This window comes from Vombatus ursinus, unplaced genomic scaffold, assembly GCF_900497805.2.
Source record: "Vombatus ursinus unplaced genomic scaffold, bare-nosed wombat genome assembly UNPS02014784.1, whole genome shotgun sequence".
NCBI classification, from domain to species: Eukaryota; Metazoa; Chordata; class Mammalia; order Diprotodontia; family Vombatidae; genus Vombatus; species Vombatus ursinus.
In genome coordinates, this window is record NW_020954562.1 from 10,774,516 (window position 1) to 10,794,651 (window position 20,136).

At 36.6% G+C, this 20,136-nt stretch overlaps 1 protein-coding gene across 2 annotated transcripts in view; it reads left to right on the plus strand.

Moving 5' to 3' along the window:
- Positions 1-20,136, plus strand: part of DCLK2 (doublecortin like kinase 2) — a 211,049-nt gene that overhangs the window by 29,379 nt on the left and 161,534 nt on the right. The gene's annotated exons all lie outside the window — the stretch shown is intronic.

Here is a 20,136-nt window from a genome sequence, read left to right on the forward strand (position 1 = left end):
AGGATGTTAAACTTGAAAAGGAAGACTGTACAGCTTTATTCCTGTTTTGATGTACATCTTGAACCAGAAGATAAGTTGGAAATTAACTCAGTAGGTTCTAAAAACCTTTTTTTAATTCCTAAGAAATTATTCTTGTACTTGTCCATCCTGGTTTTTCCCCAAGGAAACAGGACAGCATTGTGCTTTCATCTATATACATGTTGCTTCATAAACCCCATCTATATGGAATTTAGTTGATCTATGAACTGCCTTTATTTTTTTTCCATCTAAATGTCTCATAAATAAACACAGCCTACTGAAGTGATCAGTTCAAGGTAACACATCTAGTAAGTTACAGGATCTTTTTCTGAGGAAGCAGGGAGAAGGTGTTAGAAACTTGGAATGTATTCAATTCCCACTCAATTTGTACATTAGATGTGTGATTATTCTTTTTTTTTGTACCTTTGGCTTAGAGTAGAGTGGTCATTGTGGGTTTTCTTCACTCCAAGAGTCATCTCCAAAGGTGATTATCACTTATTTTGCCAAAATCATTGTTGGTGACCTATGTATCAATGAAGAAGATGTTTTTATATAACATTCAGAACAACCAACGTGCTTGACAAGCATTTCTGAGAAAAGAGCAGAAAGAGGTAAAAAAAAAATGCTTTGCAAATTGTGGTGGCAGTAACAACATAGGAATTATAAGGAACCTGTTAAAAAGGAAACATGGAATCAGAGACATATTGCAATAATATGTGAATAGCTCTAGTCTGTGACTTCTGAGTTTCATCATACTTGAATTATCAGTCATCTAAAAAAAGCAAGTGATTTCAGAATGGACTTTCATTTTTTATTTTAATCAAGTGGAATTCTATTAATTCATTTTGTCTTAGAAATCCAATGACCAGTGTCCTGTGTTATGTTTTTACATACTTCCTTGCACCCCTTTGCTATTCTCACCGTATCTACAATTAGTCAATAAAAATGAGTGTTTGGCTCCAGACCTTCATGGAAGGTTACAATATAGAGCACTTTTTAGAGAGATATAGGGTGATAGACCTGACAAGCTAATGTATCTGTGTAACTGAATTAGTGTCTTCTGGGAGGAGAGAGAAACATAAGTAATCTCTGACTTCCTAAGATCAGGTTTAGTTAGGAGCTGGAGTTTTGTGACATGCTAACAAACTTGCAATAATGTTTCAGCCATAGTGGCCTACTAGCTGTTATGTGAATTTGGCATTCCATTTCCCCTTTAGCATTCCCAACACCTTTGCCTAGGCTGTTCCAAGAATGTACTTTTCTCCCCTTCACCTCTTAGAATCCATTACTTTCTTCAAGAGTCACCTACTTTCAGGGCAGCTAGGTGGCGCAGTGAATAGAGGTCTGGCCTTGAAGTCAGGAGGACCTGAGTTCAAATCCAACCTCAGACACTTAACACTTACTAACTGTGTGACTCTGGGCATATCCCTTAACCTCAATTGCCTCACCAAGAAAAAAAAAAAGAAAAAAAAAGTCACCTACTTTCTTCAGGTGCCACCTGCTAAGTTCAAAGGAAAGGAAAACTTTATCTCCTAGTTTTTTCTTTTTGCTCTTACTTCAAGGTATCTTCTATTTACTTATCTGTGTACATATTGCTATTTCCCAGTAAATGTAAGTCCCTTAACAGCAGGGACTGCTTTTTGTAGTAGCTAGAATGAGCTGGCCTCTGCTTTCTACATTGATTAAATCTAGCACAACAGAGACCTCTCCCCCGCCCCAAAAAATAAGCACATCTTCTATAGAATTGCCATGGAAGTAAACTCAAGTTAACTGATTTTGCTAATGCACTCTATAAGGCTGTTTTTCAGGCACCTGGACTGTGTGGGAGTCAGCTCACTCAAAAGGCTGCATTAATAGCTTATTTACAATGCTGCAGCCCCCATACAATTTCATGAGTGAAAGGGTCGGGGGAGGAATCTGTATCGGTTCATCCCCTCCTTCAAACTTACCCCAATCTCTTTCACACACACTCCCCAGCACTTTGGAGGGAGTAGCTGGAAGGCAATGGAAAAAAAAAAGAGAGAGCAAGAGACCAACCATTTCCCCAAGGAGAAGGTTTTACACCTGCTCAAAAGTGAAGGGTTAACAAGGGCCTCCCAGAAGAGTCAAACCAGAGCACTGTTTCCTCTTGCTGTTCTCTTTCACATCCTACTGGTCCCTGACTCCTTCCTCTCTACCACCCCCTTGGGGGAAAAAAAAACACCTTAAAACATCAAGCACTTTCTGGTTGAGAAAGGAAAACAGACTCAAGAGTTTAGAAATGGAAACAGCTTGCTAACAGTTAAATCTCAGGATCTTTGAGCATGAGTGTGAAGTATTTTTAAAAAATAACAGAAACTTGTCACTGTTCTGGGAAACGTCAAGCAATTGTTTTTGCATGTACAAAGGAAAAAAAAGTGCTTTGAAATATTTCAAATAAAAATTTCCTTTGGAACCTTTACAAGTTCAACTTTTGATAGCCGTGACTTTGGAGACTGGGCTTCTAGAGCCCCATATGTTCTAAATAACTTTAGTTTTCTTGTTGCCAATTCATATTTTATGCTCTGAATGGACTTGCTATTTTAAAGTAAAAAAAAAATATTAAGAACAGGTTGTTTGACACATCTGTTTCTTGGTTAGTGTGTTTTATTCCAATATCCAAAGATCTTTCTTGAGAATAATTATGTTAATTGAACTCTTTTTAATCTTTTTGGGGGGTCTGTTTTTTGTTTTACAAATTCAAATTCTACTTTTTAAATTTTTAAATAACTTTTATTGATGTCTTTTGTTTAAACATCATTCTCATTTCTGAATATCCCCCCTCCCCCAGCCTCAAAACCTCCTTTATAAACTATTTATTTTTAAAAGGATAACAGATACTTCTTTGAGTTACTTTTAACTAGTCTTCATAAAACAATATTAACTTTTTCCTTTGTGTATAAAAAAAGGCTGAATTATCTCAATCAATTTAAATGAGCGTTTTTTTCTCCTATAAGGGGAGAAGGTAAAAATGGTAATTAGGAATCTCTCTCGGTGTCACTTGATCTTGTGTGCTGAAGGAGTCCATAGTAATCAGCTAGGCTAACCCTTCCCACCACCCTTCCCACGCCACCATCTCACCATTATAAGGATCTGGCAGGAGGCTGCAGAAGCCATCAAGATTAAGTGGCTTGCTTAGGGTTACACAGGTATTAAGTCTCAGAGCCTGGATTTGAATCTATATCCTCAGGTTTCATATCTAATTCACCTTTTTCTATACTATGAATATACTTCTTTGGTGCATTAATAACTCTTTCTCATTACAACCTTGTGACTGCTGATCTTGCTTGAGGCTTGTCTCTCTTATGGATTTTATGACTGCTGGTCAACTCATTTCAGATAGTATCTGACTTAAGGTTCCACCCATTTCAGTTTACTGGATTTTCCTTGATATCTTAAATGAGATAATTTTAGAATCTAGACACTACATATGATAGTGCTCCTCGGGTCACATCATAAGGGTTTCATTGTAGACAAATTTCCTCATAGACTGGGAATGCTCACATTATCGTTATCATAGCTGCGTAGTTCATGCACAGCAAATGATAGATGATGATTATAGTTGTTGTGGGCAGTTGGGACCTATTTGGAGAGCTCTTTGGATATTAGAGGAGCTTATTCTCTCCCTCCTCACCTCCACCTCCTGGCTTGCCTGGTTTCCTTCAAGATTCAGCTCAAATCCCACTTTCTGCAGTCACCCCACTCACACTGTAAGGCTTTCCCTTTGAGATTAACTTCTGTTTTCACTATGTGTGTGTATTACATTTTTTTTTGTATATAATCTCCTTCACTAGAATGTTAGCTTCTTGAGGTCGGGGACCCTGTTTTTGCCCTTCTTTGAATCCTTTGGAATCTATTGTGTGACATGGGAGACACTGGCAAAGGACTGCCCAGCATGGTGTGCTGACATCAAAGAAGGCATCGTGCTCTGAGTGAAGCAGAATTACAGTAGCTCAAAAGAAACCTGAGATGTGCACATTTAGACACATCTTCACTCCAATTGTTTATGTAGACTGTTTGTGCCTGACTTGTGGTAGAGCCTTATGAGCTTGTATTGGTCTGATCAGTCACAGTGGGACACACTGCACCTTCACCCCCAACATAGTGATATCATTTTGGTCTTCTTTGACAATGAAGGACAGCAACCATTACCAACATTTAGCCCAGTGCTTGCACATATTAAGTTCTTAATAAATATTTGCTGACGAACTCAGAATTGTAGGGGACCTTGCCTGAACAAGAGTAAAATTGGGGAAAATGTTATTGTTACTTTTGTTGTTGTTCAGTTGTTTCAGTTGTATCCAGCCCTTAATAACTCTACTGGTGGTTTTCTTGGCAAAGATCCTGGCATGGTTTGCCATTTCCTTCTCCATCTTATTTTTACAGTTGAGAAATTGAGGTAAACAGGTTTAAGTTACTTGCCCAGGGTCACACAGCTAATAAGTGTCAGAGGCCAGACTTGAACTCAAGAAGATGAGTCTTCCCAACTCCAGCCCCAGCATTCTATCTTCCTAGCTACCCATTATTACTTAGTTGCCATATCATTATTACCATATTATATAATAATATAAATGATGTTATTAATATAATTATGATATTATAATAATGATATCACCAAATATTATATTATTAACTTATCATTACTTAGATACTAAGAGATCCCATATTCACCTACTATCTAATTTTCTTTTTAAATGAAATATATTTAGATAATAAACCAAATCACTAGAAATGTACTTTTCTTCAAAAATTGAGGAAATTTGAATTAATTGTTTTTAACCAGACCTGTGATTTCATCAGAATATAAAGGTCCCAGTGAGGAACTTCTGGGATCATGATAGATCGGGATATTTTTGTAACTTAAGGTTTCAGTTGCATGGCAGCATTGAGAAGTTAAGTGATGTACCTAGGGTCATAGACAATATGTGTCAGAAATGGGAATTGAGCCCAAGTCATCCTGGCTCAGAGGCCAGAATTATCTATCCATTATTTTATCTTTCTTCTTTTGGATTTTTTTTTTAGCTTAAAAGAAATGGGAGAGAAGTAGGATAATTCACTTTTAAAAATTTATTTAATGGCATGGGATGAGTGGGTACTAAAATGTAAAAGTAAAAGGCTGAGTCTAATTTTTAAAAACAAATGGTTTAAAATGGTAAGTTATAGCTTTTCTATATTTACATATGAAATCCTAGTTTACATTTATAGCTTTCCACTAACAGTGGTTTTCAAATAAAAATAATGCTCTTTGTAGAACCTTAAAACAATGCATTGCCTCCCTCAGCAGGAGAGTAGAAATGAGTTTCAAAAACAGCAGCAACTGGTAGTTGGTGGAAAAACACTCCTAGACATTTGTATCACTTCCAGCCCTTTCAATATCAGTCTCTTTTCATTTCAGAAACACAAGGAGAATGAGGAGTCATTAGCAAAACCCCTTCTCAGAGGGCCATAACAGCTTTTCATTTTTGTAATAGTTGTTCTCTTACAAGTGTCAAGCAGCTTGTAGTTTTTATAGAAATCATCCAATTTTTCACAGCCTTTTTGAAAAACATAGAACATTACACAGAGGTCATCATTCAGAATCCCATCTTTTATATCCAACATAGAACAACCATTGCTGGGAGAGTGGGAGCTGGGGTGCCCACCCAAACCTGTCCTCTGTCTAGTTAAGCATTTTGTAATGGGGTTCATTCCTGGGGAAGCCTCACCCCTAATTAAAAAGACTAGATTCCCTGTTCTCACACTGATTGGCTTGCTAACAAGCCTTCACCTTGGCATCCTAGGAGTGATCTAATTGTAGTTTGAGTCATGGCTCATGTTTGGCGCACCCTCCCCACAAAGTGGAAAGTAAAAGAAACATTCAACGTACAACATGAATCAGGTATAGTACAGGTAGTTTATTCCTACACACAGAGAAATGTTAAGCATAAAAGAATCACAGTATGCGTGGACAGAATGAATAGGAAAGGATTTAGCAACTTAAAGCTATAATTGCAATCAGTTGGGAGGCTAATATTTTAAATCTCATCAGAACAGTTTTGTAATATGCTAATTGGGCATTTTATATTTTACCATAATCAGTTTTGCTGGTAAGCCAGACCAAGCTCATCTTCTCTCCTGGAAGTGGCCAATGTCCAATACAGAAGCTTTCTATACTGTCAGCCACTGCTGTTTATATGGACTCTGTTACCAGTGCTGTCCATGTGGATACTGCTGCTGAAACAATGCTAGTGGCTGGATAATGCTTTGGCCACAACCCATTCTTTAAGGTCTTTCAAGACTTACAAGGTCACCTGGAGACTTCTATTCACCAAAGATCAGAAAATAACAAACACAGCAATAAAGACAACCATCTGCTCAGCACCTCTTTGAGGCAGGGTGAGAGACAGGGCAGTCACCCCTGCTCCATCCAGCTCTGGGGACCAACTCCAAATTGTCTACACATTTCACATCTGGAAAGAAAGAGAATTCCCAAGAGCCAGGTAGTTTGATTTTTTTTTTTTTTTGCACAACTCATGAGTCAGCTCAGCCAATGAAAGGACTCTCTCTTTCTTTACACCTGTTACAGAGCTCAAGCCTCCTCATATCTACTAGCTTCCTTCTATTCAGTGGAATGAAACTATGTAGGAAATATCTGTGCATTCTCCAACAAATGCCCCTATCATCTAGTTGATCCATGTTACATAAGCATAAGATGACATCATACTTCTTGTTAACCAGTCATTCCAAAAAATAGAATTTTAAGAGGCAGCATGGCATAGTGGCCTCAGAATCAGGAAGACTGGGGTTTGAGGCCTCCTGTTTACTTAGGATAATTGTATGACCATGAACAAGTCATTTGCAAGCCACCAAGTAACTCAAAATTATAAATTGTAGAGAAGGTACTGATGTGCATTATTAGGAGTTTCTCGTGCAGAAACTAATATCTAAATTATGTGTATGTATGTGTGTACATACACATACACACATATATGCACATATATATATCATTTTCATGGGAGGAAAAACCCTATTACCTATGTGACTAAAGCACTTCTCTTTCACACTCTTTATCTATAGATAAATGAGATGCAGAAATTATTCAATTTGAAGAATTTCTCCTCCTCTCCCCTAGAAAAGTCATATGATAGTACAGCATCATTCTCGGCCCTGTCCTGAACATAGAAATATTTATCCCACCACAGATAGAAGCCAATTGATTAGTTTTCATTCTGGTGGTGTTGTAAGGTAAGGGTAGTGGGGGAGATGAGAGAAAGGTTATACACTTTTCTGACCTCTTGATCTAAGATGTTGTGGAGAACATGGGCTGTATTTTTGGGTTGTCTCTGCTTTATCAAAGGTGATCTTATTTATCCAAAATGTCTTAAACAATAGTAAGAAGGAACAATTTTGGGGGGTAGTTAGGTGGCGCAGTGGATAGAGCACCGGCCCTGGAATCAGGAGGACATGAGTTCGAATGCGGCCTCAGACACATAACACTTACTAGCTGTGTGACCCTGGTCAAGTCACTTAACTCCATTGCCTACCCCCCCAAAAAAAAAAAAACAATTCTGGCTATCCCTTTTTATTGGTACAATTAAATTGAGCTCACTCTGAGTTATGAGAGGCACAGAACATGAACAGGATCAAAAATATTGACATGAACACAAAAATGAAGTTTGGTTTATCCACTTCATTTTTTTTTTTATGTTTCTGCTAATGTATTACGTATTTCAAAGGCAAGAGCATCATTTAATATCTTTAATAGTTATTTCTCTATTTGTCAGATTGATTTCTACGGTTGTATGAAATGATTTATTGCTCATTAGTCAATACAATATATATCATACTGGAAGTCTTGCTGAAATTATACTTTAAGAACACCTGAAAATTCTAATTAAAAAAAAAGCACCAATTAATATTTGCCTTACATTAAATTTATTAAATTAATTATTAGGAGTTTCTCATGCAAAAACTAATAAAATCTCTCTTTAAAAAAATCTCTCTTTAATTAGAGTTTTTAAAAAATCCCTAAATTATGTGTGTATGTGTTATACATGCATGTAATTATTATATTAAATTATAAAGATATAATATATAATAAAATAAATTAAAATCAAATTTTACCTTATATTAAAAAGAATGTATCATAAGGTAATTATTATACATAGGAAGTTCCTTAGTAAATTTTAAACTATTTAATTTGTTTAAACAACAATAACAACTCTTCACTCTTCCAATGCCTTATCTTGGTGCAGATATAAACCTGAATTATAGAAGGCTATCCCAGCAGAATATAATCCTTGGAAGGTCTTCCTCCTGAGCTAGAAAGGCTTGAGAATAGGCAATTCATTGGTTAGTTTCTATCATCTGAAGACTGGCATAAATGAGTTCAGAGAGGTTCCTCATCAGAAGGTTGACAGCCAGGGAATTCTTAATTCCTGTTACCACAGAAACTCATGAAAATTGGGGTTGTGATTTTTGTAGGTTGAAGGAGTACTCACATGTAAAAAATAATGCTTCTTTTGAAGTATTGATGTATTGGAGCAATTTACAAAACATAATTTTCCTACAAGAAAGACATTTATTGTGTCAGGAAATACACTCTGAATTGCTCTGACTCTTTTCTATGTTAATTTCTAGGAGTTGCATTTGATGAAAGGTCAAAGCGTAGCAATGCAGTCAAGGGCTATTCCCCTTTAAAACAGATTATGTGAATTTCAGCCTAATGGCAGGTGCTGATGGGCTTACCCACTTCCAATTCTGGAAACTGAAACCTATTTTTACTTAGGGAGAGGATGGAAAATGGCATTACTGACTAACCTTGACTCAAAACTAGTCAGTTCATTTATCAGATCCATTTCACTTTGTCTGCTGAAATTGCTGTTTAGTGGTTCTGAGGCATCCACTCTAAGGAGGTGGCTTTTTCTTTGAGACATCTCAACTCAGCATAAGCTGCTATGCCAGTGATTGCCCTCAGTCATATACTTTGGGGGTTAGTTTTGGTGCCTGAGCTGTCAAGGTCTTTATGTGCTCTAATGTTGCCAAATTCAGTGACCTTTTCTCAGTTGTCATCCTTCTCGTCCTCTCCCAGGATCTGATACCATATGTTGACCACCTCCTCCTTCTGGATAATTTCATCTCCCTGAATTTTTGTGACGCTGCTCTGTTGTGGTTCTGTTCCTTCCTGTTGGGCTGATCCTTCTGGGTTACTTTTGCAGGAACATTATCTAGGTCCCACCTGCTGGTTTGTTTGTTTGTTTTTTAACCACCACAAAATATTTTATTTTAACTTTTATGCAATCAGTAAAAATAATGTAATAACTTTATTAAAGTATCTGAAAAACAGGTGTAGTTGAGAAAAGGTCCCCTTTAAAGAGACAACAGACCAATATTGTATATGTTTTTTAAGAAAGAAAAACACTTCATAATTGTAGCCCCAAAATGGTCATTTATTTGACAGTAATCACTTGCACAGTTCTGTAGCACTTTCAGTTTTACAAAGCTTTTTACACACATTCTGTTTTAGCCTCACAACAACCCTGTGAATTAGGTAGTGCAAATGTTCTTCATTATGCAAATGAGGAAACTGAGGCTAAGGAAGTTAGGTGTTCTGCCCAAGGTCCACAACTACTAAGTGGCAGAAGTGGTACTTTGACTCAAATCCATTGCTTTAAGTCCTCTTAACCACGAGTAAGGAGGTAGTCATCTGTCACCCCAGGAACTGGCCCTCTACCTCTCTGAGCTATGTGACTCGGGTAACAGCACATATGTGTCTGAAGCTGAGTCCTTGAACCCCACATGCTAATCCAGTGATGGCCCCCACACAGTATTATCTTACATACAAGTTCTCCTTAACTTGATGCCATTAGAACTATTTCAACATTCTCTTGAGAGCCTTAAACAAAGTTATAAAACAGATACTCTAAAGGTACTTTCATCTGAAATGTGTATACGTCTCCAGATTTCAGGGGGAACAGTGGACCAGTGGGCACCTCTGAAGTGACAGCTTTTCATTTGGGTCAAATTCTGGCTCTTCTCTTTTCATACTCTGTCTTGCTGATTTCATCGGTTCACCATTCACATAGCATCTTATTACAGATGACTTCCAAATCTGCGTATCCATCCCTCATCTTTTTCCTGAGCTCCAATCCCAACCTTCCAACTGTCTGCTGGATACCTTCCCCTGGTTGTCCCATAAGGCATCTCAAACTCAACATGTTCAAAACAAAATACATTACTTTTTACCCCATCTACCCCTCTTTCTAACTTCCTTATTTCTGTCTAGGGCACCACAGTTCTTCCAGTTACTTAGATTTGTAAACTAGGGGGCATCCGCAACTCTTCACTCTCACTAATCTTCCATATCTAATCAGTTGCCAAGTCTTATTGATTCTACCCCTTCATCTCTTGAACCTTCTTGTCTACTTAAACCACCACCATTCTAGTCCAGGCGCTCACAACCTCTTACCTTATCACTATTGTAATAGCCTTCTAACTGATCTCCTATTCAGTTAATTCCTTCTCTAATCCATCCTCCACAGAGCCCCCAAATCTGTATTGCTAAAGCACATGTAACTCCTTTGTTCAAGAAACTTCAATGACTGCCCATTGCCCTTAGGATAAAATGCAAACTCCTTTGGCATTTAAAGTCCTTCATAGCCTGGATTCAGTCCATTTTTATGGATTGATTATATGTTGCCATGTGTGTTCTGTGTTCTAGCACTTACACTATGCTCCAGCTAAACTAGCCTCCCTGTACCCATGTATTTGGAGAGGATAGGATTCAACTTTGTCATGGCTTTTAAAAAATATTTATTTTATTTTTAATTTATGAAATGAAACATGTAAAAAAGATTATTGCACATGAAACTGTAGATTTATTATGTACAACATTCTATTCCTTTTAAAAGTTATCATGTAACTTTTTTTTCTTTTTTTCTTCCCTCCTCCCTCCCCTCCACCCTAGAGATGGCTACCATTAGACATAAATATGTATATATGTAAAATCATTCTATACATACTTCCATTTATCAGTTCTTTCTCTAAATTCAGATGTGTTTTCCTTCAAAAGTCCTTTGTAGTTAATTTAGGTATTTATAATAGTCAAAATGCTTTAGTCATTCAAATTTGTTCTTAAAATAACTTTGTTGTTACTTGGTCTCTTGGTTTTCTGCTCATTTCACCCTTCATTATTTTGTGCAAGTCTTTCCGTGTTTTTCTAAAATCAATGAGGTCATTTCTTGTAGTAGTACTCTGTCATGGCTTTTTTTTTTGCCTGACACATGTTAGACAATTCATCCCCTAACATAGACCATTCTGTTGTCTCCTGCTTCTCTCATTATTAACGTCTCCATTGTAACTGAAGCTTCATCTCTCAATCCCATTTCATTTTTTAAAACTACTATGGCCCCCTGCTACCTTTACTTTAGAAATGTTTTACTTTTGTGGAAATAAAAAGTGGAAAGTATACTGTCAGTTTTCACATTCAATTACTTCATTTAAAAGATCAAATATACTACAGTAACCTGGATTTGCTATTTCGTTTGATGTTGTGAACTCTCTGCACTGTTGCAGATTACCTAGGATGTTAACCCACCTGTGATTTTGTCTTAGAGAGTTGCCTGACGCAGTGAGAGGTTAAGTGACTTGCTTCTGTATTCAAGCAGAACTTGAACCTGGGTCTTCCAGACTCCGTATTTCTTTATCCACATACCATACTGCCTCTGAGGTCTAGCGCAAACTAGCATTCTTAGAACTCTTCTTTATAGAGTTCACATTTAGAAGAAATAAAACATTTTTATACACCACTGAAAATTAGTGATAAAACAATTGTTCAGTGGTTTTCAGTACTCCCAGGCCGTTTCCCAGAATATTTAATTTTACCATCACACATTAAAGTTATTGAGCACTGAACTTAGGATTTTATCTAATGGCTGTTTTTCTCTCTGTATTTTTAGCATGTTTTTGATTGTAGTGTAATCCTGCTGTCAGACTTGGGGCATCATGTGTTAGAAATCACTAGAATGTTTAGAGGCTTGCCTCCACAGTAGCTGATATTCCTTGTGAATAGAAACTGTTTAAAAACTTAGAACCGCCCACACAAAATGGGTGCCTCAGCTTTACCTCATACATTCCAGGCTCTTCTTTCTGACTGAAATGGTGAAGGATTTATTTTCCATTTTCTTTTCATGTTTTGTAATGATTTATGGCAGGCTTCCCCAAATACGAGCGTAAAGGGATTTGACTGCATTTGAAAATACAGCTCTTCTAGTTTGCCTACATGCTAAGTCATTAAAATGACATTTAAGCATAAGTTAAAGAAGGTGTTCAAACATCTGTGTATTGATACTTACCCAAGTTAGTGCCACATGGTTGTATTTCTGAAAGGTTAAGTGGTTTAATCCTGTAGTCTTAAGTAGTACACACATTGCAATATATCATTTTTAGGGGTAAGATATAGCCCTGAACATTATGGAAATGCTTACTGAGAAGACAGATTCCCATTTTTTAAAGTTATTAAAATGGAAAACTGCTAAAGCCTGTTTTGCTTGACTTTTCTAATTTTGCTTTTGCATGGAGCACTAGAAGTTCAAGTTTGACTTACGCTGTTGCTGTCAGATATGATATACAACCTACTAGCTTGTGAACTCTGAGAAAGCAGGGACTGGTTTGTCTAACCTCTTGTGTCTCCTCTCAGTACCTAGCATCATGCTGAGTACACAGAAGATGCTTAATAAATGTATGCTGAATTGGATTTAATGTAGTAGTCCCAACTTCAAACAGATGTTTTAAAGCTTTTGTACATTTTTCTTTCCCCAATTTTGCCATCGTTAGCAAAGATTTAAGGTCCCAATTTGTTTATGGCACCATCTAATGATGATGTGAGAGTTTACAGTTTCTTAGATGTAATCAGTCCATTCCATAGTGAACTTAGGAAAATAAGAATTAAAAAAAAGTGTTGCTCAGGGATTAATTTTATATTATATTATACCCACCTTCCTTCCTGCTCCCCAACTGGAAAAGAAAAGAAGAAAAAAGCATCTATAATAAGTATACAGTCAAGCAAAACAAATTCCCATGTTGACCATGTCCAAAAATATGCCTCCTTGTGAATGTTTAATCAAGGTGACTATTTTGAAGAAAAGTACCCATTTGGATATGTGAGTTCTGGCATACTTCTTGTTTTTGTTAGTTTTTTTTTGTTTTGTTTTTATGTCTCATTACTTTGTGATCCTATGCCTCATAGATTTCTGTGGTAGTGGTGAAAGAGATGGACTGCATCATTGGTGGTGGGGCAGATAATTTGAAATAGTTGAGGTATTTTGTATGTATATCTCTTTCATACAAATGCAGAAATGACTGTTGTTGAGGTATGGTGAGAAGTGGTAGAGTGGAATATAAGTATCATGATATAGTGGAAAGAGTACTAGATTTGAAAACAGGACCAAAGTTTAAATTCAAATTCTGCTACTTCTGATTCATTTGAGATTAGGTAAATCATTTCTGCTCTCTGGGCCTCAGTTTCTTTATCTGAAAAATAAGGAAGCGGACTAGACTTTTTAAAAATTTTCTTAGAGGCTAGGTCTCCCCTGGAAGAGTAGGGGCTAATCACAGGCCTACTCCCACTATTGAGAAGCATAGGAGCTTTGACCTGCTCTGTTTCCACCATGAATCTTTAGGCAACACATAGCCTCATCTCCCAGGGACTCATCTGCCAGGCTTAGTGCAGATCCCCAATCAGCTGAGCCATTTGGAGCTCAGAGCTTCCAAACTCAAGAGGTTCCACAAGCCTGAAGTGAGCCTAGTACCCGAAATTATAGGCTTGCATCACCAAAGTCATCTGGGCTAGTCAAATGATCTCTAAAGGTTTTTCCAGCTCTAAATCTGAGGAGTCTATAAAATGGTCCTGTGTTAATGAGCTTGCATAAAGGATATGAGTCCTGCATAAAGATATGCAGAGTCTAAGGACTGTATTTCAGATATGGAAGCCAGCTTGAATAAAGAATTAAAGAAGGGCACTTTGGGGAAAAGGAAGCAAGTTGAAAAGGATGCAAGTCTACTGGTATCAGGAAATGAATATAGTTCCCTAGATCAGGTGGTGGAGTGGGTTGAATTCAACTGAAGATTGATGAATAGCATCAGAGTCCTTGTAAGTGACTGGGGGATACTGAAGTGGTATTTTGTTTCCAGTTTTGGTGACAGCAAACAGCGTGTTTTTTTTTCCTATTTGAGCTCTCTGTGCTATATAGTTATGGTAGAATAAACACCAGGACCCATAGAAGTGACAAATTCCCTCTGTTATCCCTTTTCAATTTATTGTATCCTTTAGCAATGGAGACTATAGATGTGTAGTTTAATGCTGCAGAATTTGCTTCTTCATATTTTGGTTTCAATTCTTAAAAAAAAAGTCAGGATTTCATCAATGTTAATATTTTCTCCACTAAGAGGGGGAAAAAAATCACTGACTGAATCAGGTCACAATCCTTCCATTGCTTAGAAAACAGAGTTAAATATTGTGAAAGGATCATAGATTTAAATCTGAAAAAGGCCTTAGCTGAATTGTCTTGGAGTCTAGATGAGGAAAATGAGGCTAAGAGAAATAAGTGATTTGCCTAAGGTCACACATGTAGTAAATGGCTGAGACAGTATTTGAACGTTTTCCACTAAACTTGCCTGCCAGGAGATAGTTTCCATGAGTTTCCATGACATTCTTCCTCTCCTCTCCAAGGCTTCACTGCGTGGCAGTTAAGCCTTTCTGGATTTAGGTAGGCTGGTCTTTTGATGGATGACACATGCATTACATTATCAAACTCGCACCTGAAAAATTTTGTGTTTGAGTGTGTAAATAAATGAATAACATTTTTTTAAGGAATAACATTTATTAAGTGCTTATTATATTCCAAGTACTTTGTTAAGGACTGGAAATATAAAATCAATGCAGGTCCTACCTTCAAGGACCTTACATTCTAATATGGGGAAATTACAGCCATAGGAAATTGGTAGCCAGGGAAAGGTGCTTTGGTCTGGGGAGTCACAGAGATAGTGAATGGAGCCATACAGGAGACCAATGACATACCTTTTTTTTTTTGGTGAGGCTTTTGGGGTTAAGTGACTTGCCCAGGGTCACACAGCTAGTAAGTATCAAGTGTCAGAGGTCAGATTTGAACTCAGGTCCTCTTGACTCTAGGGCTGGTGCTCTATCCACTGTACCACCTAGCTGCCCCACCAATGACATACTCTTGCCAGAAGTTTGGGTAGTAATAATGTGATTAGGATTTCTAAATCAAGATGTGTTGGATGGGTGTGGGAGAGGGAGGTGCTGGTGGCAAGGAGATTGCTGGTGTGGGATGTGAAGCATGGACTGATCTGAGACCCCCTAGGTATATGAGTTATTTGAATTTGCCTTCACTCAGACACTAATCAGGATAACCAGCCAAGGGGAATAAATCCTTCAGGGAGTGATCTCAGGAGATCCATCATTGTTAGGGGTTGAATGTGAAGCAAGGTCCTGGCTGCAGCTGATATTTGACTGGCTTTGCCTTTAAGAACCTAGAGTGTGGTGTTGAAGGTAAAACACTGGAGGACCTGGGTTCAAATCCCAATATATACTGCCTCTGACTTTAGGCAAGTCCCTTCAATCTCTGATGGGCCTTCGATTTCCTTATGTGTAGAATGAGGGAATGAAGGGGTTAGACCTCTGGAGGCTCCTTTCAGATTTAATCCTAGGGTTTACTGAGCTCTACACCACAATGAGGAACCAGAATAGGACTCTAAGCAGATTTTTTTTGTGCGACAAATCCATTTTGACAATGCCAGTGGCTTTTTGTGGGACTTGGAAAGCATTATTATGTTTGTGAAAATCTGTGACTTACACAATAGTTTGTAATATTAACCTCTCAGGGTAATATTTCACTGATCAGTGGTCCTATAGTCATTGTGGTGATCATTTCTCAGAAACCTAATTATTTGATAATCCGTCAGCAAACATTTATTAGTTTCTTACTATTGTTCAGTTTTTCAGTTGTATCTGACTATATATACACACACACAAACACACACAGACAGTACTTATATTCTTTTTTTCTAAATTTTAGAGCTTGAAAGGATCTTAGATATCTTCTATTCCCTTATTTTTAAACAGATGAGGAAAATGAGGTGTAAAGAAATTAAATGACTTCTCCAAAACTGAAGAAGTTTTCCCAGCCAATGCTCCTTCCACCAATTCATCCAGTATAGCGAGGGGAAAAATAATCCTTTAAACTAGTGGCATAATTTTAAAAAAATCTTTTTGCTCTTAAAGTGTTCCCAATTTAATAGGGAGGGGTGACACTTATAAGATATAGACTTCAGTTCTGTTACCCCTAGCGCAAGGTAACTTTGTCTATGTTACAAACATAACATAACATATTTAGGATGGCTTGCTCAACTGAGCTTGATATACCTATATTATTGGTGATTCCACAATAAATTTAAAGTGAATACATGGCCTTACTCTTCTTAGCAAAAATGACAGTAATATTAATCAGTTTCATAGATCTAGATTCTAGACAGTTCCATTATGCTGTTGAAATTCTTTATTTCAGTCATAAACATGCTAGATACAATCTACCCATAATGTTCACATAGCAGAAATGTATTAAAAAAACAAAGTGTTTCCACTATTCCTTTACCCATCATAGCTTATTAAGCCAACCTTTGAATTCAGAGTCTGTGACTCAAGTAGTCTAGTTCAGCTGTTCATGTTCGCTTGAAATGAACTCTGTCCACTGTGCAACAAAGTTGTCTAAAAGTCCTTTCTTCCAAGTACAAAGATGAATGACATGAGAAGGAAAATGAAATGAAATGATTTACTTAAGTCAAATAGTAATAGAATGGGTATGTTATTTGTTGCCATATTTGAAAAGTATACTGTGCTTTTATCTTGTATGCATGATATCCCATTTGTAAATTGTAAGCTCTGAGGGCAGGGATTTTGTCTCCGAGGGACCATATATCTGGGAGCCAGTGTGGTCCAGAGAAAAGAACAATGGATTTCAAGTCAGTCATTGGGCTCAAATGCTGACTCTACCACTTAATACTTATGTGACTTGGGAAAATAATGTCAGCTCTCTGGGTCAGTTTCCTCATCTATAAAAAATTGGATTGGTCTAAATGATCCTTAAGGTCCTTCATAATCTTAGAATCTAAATATATATCCACCCTACCTTCACCCCAAGTATCTTACAAGGTACATAGATAATTTTCAGTAAACATTTGATGAGTCAAATAAAATTCTTAAGATTCTGCACTATTAAAATAGGTCTTTGTTAGCTGAAATAATTAAATTAAAATTTAAAATGCAAAATACAAAGAAAAAAATCTATGTTACTGTTAAAAGGAGCTTATTCAAAACCAATGCAGCTAAAATTAGAAGAAGCAAGTAAATGGGAGGAAAAATCCTTGCTGCAGGTTTGTCTGATAAAGGTCTCATTTCTAAGATGTATATGGGCTGCTTCAAACTTTAAAGAATAAGTCATTCCCCAGCTGATAAATGGTCAAAGGATATGGATAGGCAGTTTTCAAAGGAAGAATATCATATGAAAAAAATGTTCTAAATCATTAGTAATTAGAGAAATGAAAATTGAAACAACTCTGAGTTTCTACCTCATTCCCATCAGATTGGCAAAGTTGACCGCCCTCTCCTCCCCCCCAAAAAGGAAAATAACAAAGGGTAGAGGGACTCTGGGAGAACATACATTAATGCACTGTTGGTGGAACTGTTAACTGGTCCAGGCATTCCAGAAATCAGTGTGGTACTATGCCAGAAAAAAATTACTAAACTTTGCATACCCTTTGACTCAGAGATACCACTACAATAACTCCATCTCACAGAGTTCAGAGAAAGAGGAAAATTATTCATATATTTAAAAATTATAGCAGCTTTTTCTTTCAGTGGCAAAAAACTGGAAACTAAGGGGGAGTGGTCATTGGTTGGGGAATGGCTGAACAAGTTATGGTATACTAGTGTAATGGAATATTATTGCTCTGTATGAAATGATGAAGGGAATGGTTTCAGAGAAAGCTGGGAAGAATGGTGTGAACTGATGTAGAGTAAAGAAACCAAGGCCAGGAGAAAAAAAATTTTATGATAACACTATTGTAAGGACAAGCAACTTTGAAAAACCTAAGAACTCTGATCAGCACAAAGACAACCACGATCCAGGAGGACTGGTGATGAAACATACTATCCACATCCTGACAGAAGAGGTGATTATCTCAGAGTGTAGAATGAGATATATTTCTTTTTGGACATAGTCAAAGTAGTTATTTGTTTTGTTTGACTGTACATATTTGTTACAGGGTTTTTTGTTTTTCTTTCTTTTTGAATTGAGAGTGGGGATGGCAGATGGGTAGTAGAGGAGGATTTTAATTAATTGAAAAAAAACCCAAAATAAAAAATATAAATAGCTTATTTTAAAAATCATTCTCCCCTTCTGATTTTGAAAATTAGCTGTTATTTCCTCATAAAATGAAGGTCTTTTTTTCCTCTTCATTTATGGAAACAGAAATCCCATTAGAGAAATGCCTTTTTTTTTTTTTTTTTTTTTTTTTTAGTATAGTGCTGCTCCTGCCATTTAGTGCAGTTCCTAGGCTGACATTTGTAGGCTAATTTTGTGGCCAACATTTTTCTTTTGTCTCTATTCCAGACTCTTCCCTAATGATGGCTCCTTCAAACTATTTGTTTTAGAGTTGATTTAGAAAAACGGACTGGTTTCCTCCCCCTTTCAATGAAAGAAAGAGTAGCAGCGATGGTTGACTTCACCATCTGCCATTCTGAAATCAAATCACAGAGCTCCAGCCTGAAATCTTGGGAATTTATGATGTGTCCCATTGAGTCTGACCATTAGCAGATAATTAGCCTGTTAAACCTTTTGAATTCATCTTGCAGCTGTCATGTGTCAGCATAGAAATAGTCACAGGTTTCTATTACTTGGGTGTGATCCTGTTTCTTTCTTGTAGCTTATTTCTATCTTTAGGAGTTGAATTTGCCAAGCAGAAATGTACATTTCCTTGATGAAAAGTATAGCCCTGTGTTTAATAACCATCTTTTGAAAATGTCTCATGCTTGTTTTTATAGATTAGGAGCAAGGAAATTAATTTTGTATGTGGAACTCCCTCTTTGAAGATGTTTCTGAGTTTATTAAACCTGACATTTAAAAAAAGGTAACACTATATCTCTCAATGTCTAGTTTTTCTTTTATATTTTAATCAACTTGTCAGTGTGTCAAGGTTGAATTTGCAAAGGAACATCAGTTATTTAAAGCTAAATATAAATTGCTTTAAGCAGCCCTGTTTCATTTGTAGTGTAGTGGCATTTTTCATCTGTTGGAGAGTTATAGATGTAAAAAATACCAGTGTAGGAACATATTTTTTAGTTTAAATATTGTCCATTATATCAAATCAAATGCACTCCAAATGAATTTTAAAATTACATTCAGAGCTAAAGTGATGGATAAAAAAATGTAAAAAATGGATTTCTTAAGTTAATATAATCCTGGAACATTTGATTTAATTCCAAAGTTCTTAACAAGATCTCCATTTTGTGTAGCTGTAATTTCTAGATCTTTTATCTAGATCTAGAGGGTTCAGTGAAAAGAGCCCTAGGTTTGTAATTGAGAGACCTAAGTTAAGTAGGTTCTATCATTCACTAATGCTGTGATTTTGGGCAAGTTATTTTCCCCTTGTGCACTGTTTCCTCATTTTTAAAATGAAGGGATTGGGCTAGATGGATCTCTAAGGCCCCTTCTAGCTTGGAATGAATGAATAAATGAAAAAATATTTATTAAACACTATGTGTAAAGTACTGGGTATACAAATAGAAAAGTATGAAAAGTCCCTAGTCTCAAGGAGCTTACATTCTTTTTTTTGAGGAAAAAGTAGAATTTATTTGCAAGATAATAATCCAATTTAATTTTATAGCTGTTTAAAATGATATAAAATGTAAGATACAACTATTGGTTACATATAAATAAAGCTTAGCATCAGGAAAAAATTGTGTTACATATAGGTATCTTTTGGAAATTGGGCTCAATTGGCTGATATGTTGTGGTACTGGATGCTGTTTATGAATTCCCAAGGAAT